At 51.1% G+C, this 8,252-nt stretch overlaps 1 protein-coding gene across 1 annotated transcript in view; it reads left to right on the forward strand.

Moving 5' to 3' along the window:
• Mllt1 (MLLT1 super elongation complex subunit) overlaps positions 1–8,252 on the forward strand; it is a 63,145-nt gene that overhangs the window by 26,742 nt on the left and 28,151 nt on the right. The window lies entirely within an intron of this gene.

An 8,252-nucleotide genomic window follows, 5' to 3' on the forward strand; every position in this document is an offset into this window, starting at 1 on the left:
TTTTTTTTTTTTTTTTTTTTTTTTTCCCCTTTGGTACCTGGGATTGAGCTTGGGCCCTTTGGCTTGTGAGGCAGGCGGTGGAACCACTGAGCTAAATCCCTGGCACGTGAGGGTTTTATGTCCCCCGTGCCTTTGATATCCCTGGCACAGACCTTCCTCTCCTTGCCTGGGCCCAGCGTGTTTGCTGGACAATATCACGGGGTGGGTACAGGTTCCTAGAGCTTTCCCTGGCCCGGGGGACCCTGCTGAGCTTGAAAAGTGACCCTAGCAAGGCCAGGGAATCCTGGCTAAATCTTTTCCCCCAGGAGGGCACTTGGTGTTTGCACTTAGGCTGAGACAACCCTCGCTCCCACCCTGCAGTGTCCATGCGGCCTATGGCTGCTCAGACCTCTCACTGCAGGTGGGAACGGGCACCGTCTCCACACGGTGCTGGGAGGGTGGACAGCCCTTGGTCGCTGCCCAGCTTGCTGATGAGCCAGATCTGGCCTCATATTGGTGCCCGTGTGGCCACCGTCCCCTCTGCTCCCCACCCCACCTGCCTCACTCACCTGCTGCCACTGCCCAGCCAAGTCGACTGCTCTCTGTGTCACTGTGGCCCGGCTGTGTCTCACTGCCACATTCTCATCAGCCGCTGCCCTAGCACTGAGGCTGGGCTTGGCCCCACTGGCCTGAGCTGCTCGATGCTGTTGAGGACTTGAAGGCCCAGTGAGGCTGTGTACCGCCTCATTCCTTTCTTCGTATTTTTCTGTGTGGGAGCCACCTTCCACTGTCTCTGCTGGTTGAGCTGAGGTCTGTGTTCGTGGACATCTCCATCAGTCTCCATGGGGGCAGACTGGTGCCCCCACCTGGGTGGTCATGGGGACTCCTTGACCTGAGAGGGGACAAAGCCTTGAGTGGCTCCTGCTCAGCTCAGCCTTCGCTGCCTCGGCTGCACCTGCGTGGTGCTCCCCTCAGTCTGCCGCCCAGACTTAGGGGTCTCTAGGGCTCCACCCTGCCCCTGCTGGGGAAGCGACTGGACTAGGTGGCCCTTTGGCTATGAACTGTCCTTGCCGGGCTCAGCATCCTTCCTGTGTGGGGCTTCCATGTTAGTGTGGGACCCTGTGTTCCTTCAGAGGTCCCAGGCTGCCTCAAGCATGGTACCCCCCCCACAGTCGTGCCCTCTGGGGACCATGTGCATGGCTCACTGCTCCTCTGCCTCCAGCAAACCTGGCTGTGCGGCTTTGGTTCAGGATGCTTTGTGAGAGCCGAGTCTGTTGAGGTAAAGCCTTCCTGTGTCAAGTGGAGTAGGGATCTGAGTCTCAGCAGGTTTTCACTGGAACCCTCATGGAGCATGGCCAGTTTTCCTCTTCCCAGCCCAGATCCCGGCTTGATCCTTGCGGCGGCTGCAGGCCAGGCTGGCTGCTTCCTTCCCTGTGCAGGGTGCCCAGGAGCCCTGTCTTCCTGGTGGCAGTGGCTTCAGGAGCCCAGGTGTGTGCCCCCCAGAGCAGGCGCACAGTGTAGTGGTAGGTGTGCAGTGTGCTGGGCATCCTGGATTGCCCAGATTTTAGGACGAAGGAGCTCCTGGGGACACGTCACCTGGTCAAGGCCATGTATCGGCAGGGTGGGGATTGGAACCAGCTATGTGTGGACACCGAAACTTAACCCCTGAGACAGATGTGACCCAAGATAACTGCTAATGAATTTGGGCTTTCATTTCTAGGTGACGGGGTCAGCGTTATCCTGTGCCAAGTGCAGGCGCTACTTTAGAAGTTTAGTGAAGATGAGACATTTTGAAATGAGCATTGGTTAATTTTGGAAGCAGCTTGCCCAGGCGTGGAGGAGCGTTTGAGACAGGCCGCAGGGAGTGGATGTGTGGGGCTTTCCTGCCCAGTGCAGCAGGGCTCACTTTGGGTCCTCAGCCACCCTTATTCGAGCTGCAGGGCAGGACAGGGCGGGAGCGTTGCTGTAACCCTTCCCTCGCTCCGAGCTGCGCTACTCCTGTCGATTTGATGGTGTGCTCTCCAGATATCTTGCCCTGGGGTTTCTGGACGTGGCACATTCTGGGGTTGTGGCGCAGATGTATTAGAATTTTGCAGGGGGAGTGAAGGACAGATGATAGGAAACAGGTAGGTGGATCCTTTGCAAATGGGAAGGGGCCAGGAGATAGAAGCAGGGAGGAGAAGAGGATGGAAGAACAATGAAGATGGCCTTGTACTGGGCTGGGGGTGTAGCTCAGTGGTGCTGCCGCCTGCCTCGCAAGTGCAAGGTCCTGAGTTTGATCCCTGGCACCAAAGAGAAGAAGACGCCGTGTGCCAACGCCCTACGGGGACTGTAATCATTGTGTATCACAAATGTGCACTTAAAGAAAAGGACCACTGTCCTGCAGGTGTGCGTTGGAACGGCGTCTGCGGTCATTCACTCATTTCCTCCAGACATCTCTGCCAAAGTCCCCACGGCAACATGTGCCACACGTGCCCATGGTGGGGAGCCACCTGGGTGAAGGGCACACATTGTCTCACTACTTACTGTTAAGTGCTTTCTACACTTTGTTGTGAAAATTCAACATTGTGCAAGTAAGACATCTATGAAAATGAAATGCAACCCAAGTAAGAATGAAAGATGTAATACGGTAAATGTATGTCTGATGATCTGTAAAATAAAAAAAAACAAAGAGAAGCTGAATGTCAAAGTTGGAGACAAAGGAGGAAGACCCTGAGGCTGTCCTGTGGTCCCCTGGGTGGGGAGGTTGGCAGGGGCACAGGCACAGGCAGCCTGTGGACAAGCGGGGTCGGTTGCCGGGACAGCTTACCTCTCCAGGGGGCTTCTGTGTCTACGAGGTGAGGTTCCTGCCCGGATCCCCTTCAGAGGTCCAGAGCATGGGGTGTGTGCGGCCTGGGCTCAGCACACAGCCCCTGAGAACATGGTTGCATGCCTGCCCACCGGTGTCATTGATTTTGCTGTGGTAGTTTTGCAGTGGTAGCAGTTGAACCCAGGGGTACTGTAACCCCAAGTCCCCTGAGCTGCCGTTGGCCCTTTCAGACTGGGTCTTGCTAAGCTGTGCCGGCTTAGCCTGGAGCTTGCAGTTCTCCTGACTCAGCCTCTGGAGTCGCTGGGTGGAAGTGTGTGTTGGTGCCGCTGTCGATGGTCTCTCTCCCCCCGACTGGGCAAGGAAGTGCAGGGAGAAAGGCCCCGAGGAAGCGGGGCTCTCAGCGGCAACGCGTAAATGTCTATCTTGGGCTTCTGTGCGGGGCAGGTGCGCCTAATGGTGGGAATGCCTTGTCGGGCCCCATTGTTGTTCTAAGCCTGAGGCTCTTGTTAGACCAAGTGCTTGCCTGAGAATGTGGCCTTATGTGTCCTAGGTGGTGTTGGGCACCGGCATTCGTGGAGGCTGCACTGGGTTTGTCGGTTGGTAGGACGCTGTCCATAGATCAGTAAAGGGAGGGATTTAGGGGGCTCCTCTGCTTACCAGTTAACACCTGTGCACTGCAGGGAAGGGTTTTCAGTTGAGGAAAGGCTCACACCATGTGCAGCGCAGCTGTCTCAGGCCCCATTTGAGGCATCGAATGCCTGACAGTGTTGCGTGACTGCCACCTCTCCGGGCTGAGCTCTTTACTACCCCAGAGCACACCCGCCCCTCTTCTTGCCTGGCTGCCTCTCACCTGCTCTCTGCTGCCTGGGTGGACATTTCTGACACGGGATTGCACAGCGCGGGACCCTCAGTGTCTGGAGACTTCTTTCATGCCTCACTCGTCTTTTTGGGGTTTCTTCAGGCTGTAGCAGGTGCCTGTGCCGGTTGAGGAGTGGAAGTTTTTTATATTTTGGCACTCCTTGGGATTTGGAAGTCTCTGCATCGGTGTTACTAATGAGCATTCTTAAGCCAAATCTCCAAAATTCAGAGTCTATCGAGCGCTGGGAAAGAGTTGGGTTTCAGATTTCAGGTTGGAGCGGCTCAGCCTGGACTTCACCCCTTCAGCTGAGTTCCCTGCCCCTCATGTGGCCGGTCAGCTGTTACTCGAAGGCAGGCACTGAATTAGCCAATCCTGACCTCCCAGGGGAAGTACAGGGCCAGGCTGCTGCCAGCTCTGGTCCACCAGTGAATGTGTGGGTGTTTCTGTTCATGGACACTCTGCAGCTTCATGGCTGCTGGCCCCATGGCTGTGGGCACTGCGAGTCCTACCTGCAGGAAGCCCAGCTCCTCGATGCAGTGCTTCCTCGGGCACAGCACATCCCTGGCCTGCAGAGGGCTAGGTGCGCTTTTGCAGTATGCTCTGAGACCATCTTAGGGTTTTTATCTTTGTTTTTTTTTGTGGATTGAACTCAGCGGCCTTTGGACTGAGTTACATTTTCAGCCCATTTTTTATCTTGAATCAGGGTCTCACTGAGTTGCTAAGTTGCCCAGGCTGGGCTGGAACTTGCAATCCTCCTGTGTCAGCTTCCTGGTGCTGTGATCACAGGTGTACCGCCACACCTGGCATTAGAGACCATTTCAAACAACCAGACCACCGAAAACAAAACCAGCACAGAAAAGTGAGGGCAGTGGCACTAAATACACTGTGGAAAGCACAGCGGGGCACAGCATGGGAGCCATAGCACAGTTCAGCGCTGCTGGACTGAGCACTGGTCAGGAGTGCGTCCACTGGGCAATGCTGAGCTTTTGCTGTTCTGCGCATGTTCACAGATACTACAGAAGCCAGAAAGAAGTATTTGGGTTTACAGCTAAACTTTAGCAATAGGTGACTACAAATGTGGACTCCACAAATAGCGAGACTCCTCTGTGCGGCAGTTGGGTGTGTCCCCCTCCCCACCACCGTGCTGATAAACCCTGGGGCTGCTTGTCCTCCAGTGCTGCTCCAGACGTCTGTGTGCAGCAGTGTGAGTATGAGCTTCCAGTTCTTTGGGGTGTGGACTCTCAGAGTGTAGTTGCTGCGCGTTCACTTCCTGAGGGCTCACCATGCTGTTTGATGTCCTGACCAGCGGTGTGCTTGCGTCCCGTTTCTCCGTGTCCTTGCCAACGCTTGTTTTCCCTGTGAAGTTGTGGTCATCCAGAGGGTGTGCAGAGGCATCACACTGAGGCTTTGTTTGCGTTTCCTCAATGGCCAGCGATGCTGAGCCTGTCTTCTTTGGAGGGAAACCTCCTTATGGCCCTCATCCAGTCGCACATCCGCTGTCTCCTTGGTGGCATTGTAGAAGTGCTTTACGTAGCCTAGATGTCAGTCCTCTACCACATGTGTGATTGGCAGATATTTTCCTCCCTTTACGGATTGTTTCCATTCTTTTTCTTTTTCCTGGTATTGAGGATTGAACTCAGGACCAAGGGAGGCAGGCACAGTGCCATTGAGCTAAATCCCCGGCCTCAGTTTCAGTTTTTGTATTTAGCTAGTCATTCTTCTTCTTTTCTTTCTTCCTGTCCTCCTCCACCTCTCCTCCTCCTTCCCTACTGGGGGTAGAAGCCAGGAAAGCCTTTGCACTGAGCTACATTCCCACCCACTTTTTCATTTTGAGACAGGGTCTCACTAAGTTGCCATGGTTAGACTTGAACCTTGTGATCCTCCTGCCTCAGCCTCCCAAAGTGGAGTGCTGGGATAGCAGGCGTGCTGCGCCACACTGGGCTTCCTGAATTTGCTTTGTGGGTTGTTCATTGCTGGTAATGTATGTAGAAATACAACTGGTCCTTGTGTGTTGGCCTCATACCCTACAACATTACTGAATAGATTAGCTCTTACGGTTTCTTTGTGGCCTTTTTAGGGTTTTCTGTGTGTAGAATCATGTCACCTGCACCTGCAGCTAGCTGTGCTTCCTCTTTTCCTACCTGGATGCCTTCTTCTGTTTCCTGGCCCTGCCGGGACCTCCTGCACAGTGCTGAGTAGCTCCGGTGATAGTGGCACCCTTGGCTTCTTCCTGGGCCTGTTCTTTCCCTGCCCTTCACGGGGTCTCATATCAGCTGCACTTCATCAGATTCAGGAAGTCCCCTTCTCAAAGGAAAAAAACACTTATTCTACCCACATTTCTGACACCAGATAATGTTGGTTTTCTACACATTCTCTGGTTCTCTGCCAACAGCTTTGTAGGCAACATACAAAGCTTATTTAGAAGGTTCCAAGGGTCTTAGATGCTGTTGTGAGAGGATCCTAAGACTGAGACCAAATATCATAACAAAAGATGCTCTTGTCCTTCCAGTCACTGGGGAAGTTTAGAATCTCTGTGCCAGGACCAGGGGCACAGGTCAAAAGTGTATTTCTTTTTTGTGGTACTGGATTGAACCCAGAACCTTTGTACTGAGCTCCATCCTCAGCCACCCGCCCCCTTTTCAATTGTGAGGCAGGGTCTCACTAAGTCGTGAAGTTGCCCATCTGGCCTTGAATTTAAGATCCTCCTGTTTCAGCCTGGCAGGTGGCTGGGATTATAGGAATGTCCAACTTTTTTTTTTTTTTTTTGAGACAGAGTCTTGCTATGTAGTTCAGGCTGGCCTCAAAGTCGCTATGTAGCTCAGGGTCTTGAACTCTTGGTGATCCTCCTGCCTCAGCCTTCCAAGTGCTGGGATTATAGGCATGTGCCACACAGCTGGTCCCAATTCTTGAATGTGTTTCTTGTTTGTTTGTTTTTTGAGACAGGGTCTTGCTGTGCAGTCCAGGCTGGCCTTGAACTCACAGTGATCTTCCTGCCTGGCCTCAAAGTCGCTATGTAGCTCAGGGTCTTGAACTCTTGGTGATCCTCCTGCCTCAGCCTTCCAAGTGCTGGGATTATAGGCATGTGCCACAATGCTGGTCCCAATTCTTGAATGTGTTTCTTGTTTGTTTGTTTTTTGAGACAGGGTCTTGCTGTGCAGTCCAGGCTGGCCTTGAACTCACAGTGATCTTCCTGCCTCAGCCTCCCAAGTGCTGGGATTATGGGGGTGGATCAGTACTCCTGACTCTTAAACATTGTCTTGTTTTGTTTTTAAATAATGAACAAGTGCCGGGGATTTGGCTCAGTGGTTCCGCCGGCACAAGGGCCCGAGTTCGATCTCCGGTACCAAAAAAATAATAATGATGAACAAGTGTTAACTTTTGTCAGATACTTTTTGCCTCTGTTGAGAAAATTATATGGAATTGTTTCCCCTTATAGTAATGGTTTTATATTCAGCCTGTCTTGCATTCCTGGGATAAATCCCTCTCGGTTATAATGTGTCATCTTTTCCATATACTCTTATATTTGGCATGTTAGAATTTTATTGAAGATTTTGGGGTCTGTATTTATAAGAAATACTGCTCTGCGATATTCTTGTGGCATTTTGTCTTGCGTAGGTTCAGGGTAAGTGCTGACCTTTGGTTTTGGTGAATTTATTTATTTAACTTTTGGTACTAGGGATTGAAACCAAGATTTTTGCACTGAGCTGCCTCTCTAGCCATTTTTTATTTTTTATTTTGAGACAGGGTCTAGGGCTGGGGATTTAGCTCAGTGGTCCCGCCGCCTGCCTTGCAAGCACAAGGATCCAAGTTCGATCCCCGGTACCAAAAAAAAAAAAAAAAAAAAAAAAAAAAAAAAAAAGAGAAAGAAAGAAAAAGAATGAAAGGGAAAAAAATGAGACAGGGTATCACTGAGTAGTAAGTTACCCAGGCTGGGCTCAGGCTTGCGATCCTCCTGCTTCAGCCTCCCAGAGTGCTGGGATGACAGGTGTGCGCCACCATACCGGCTTGATTTGTGTAGAATTGATTGAATAGGGTTGGTGTCGCTCTGTGTCTTTTCAGTAGAGTGCACCAGGGAAGCATTCCGTCCCTGGGCATGCTTTCTGAGAGTATTTTGATGGCTTACTCTGTCTCTTGCTTACTAGTGACTCATTGGAATTTTGACTTCTGTGAGCTGGGTTATTTGTTTTTAGGACATGGCCATTTTTTCTAGATTATCTAATTTGTTGGTGTGTGATTGTAGTACTGTCTTACTATTCTTTTAGTTTATGTAAAATTGGTAGTTTCCACTTATTTTCCTGATTTTTGTTATTTGCATGATTTCTCTTACTCTACGTAAAAGTTTGTCAGTTTAATGTCTGCAAAGAACCAATGTTTGATTTAATTTACTCTGTTGTCTTGTGTGTGCTCTCTTTGGGTTTTACTTTTTTTTTTTTAGTTCCTTAAGGTGTAATGTTAGCTACTGATTAGCTTTTTTTTTTTGGTGGTAGTGGTGCTGGGATGAACCCCAGGGCCATGCATATGCTAGGCAAGTGCTCTAACACAGAGTTTGGCATTCCAGCCTTTTTTTTTTTTTTTTTTTTTTTTTTTTTTTTTTTTGGTGTAAAT

This window comes from Fukomys damarensis, unplaced genomic scaffold (assembly GCF_012274545.1).
Source record: "Fukomys damarensis isolate Sample0158 unplaced genomic scaffold, DMR_v1.0_HiC HiC_scaffold_37, whole genome shotgun sequence".
NCBI classification, from domain to species: Eukaryota; Metazoa; Chordata; class Mammalia; order Rodentia; family Bathyergidae; genus Fukomys; species Fukomys damarensis.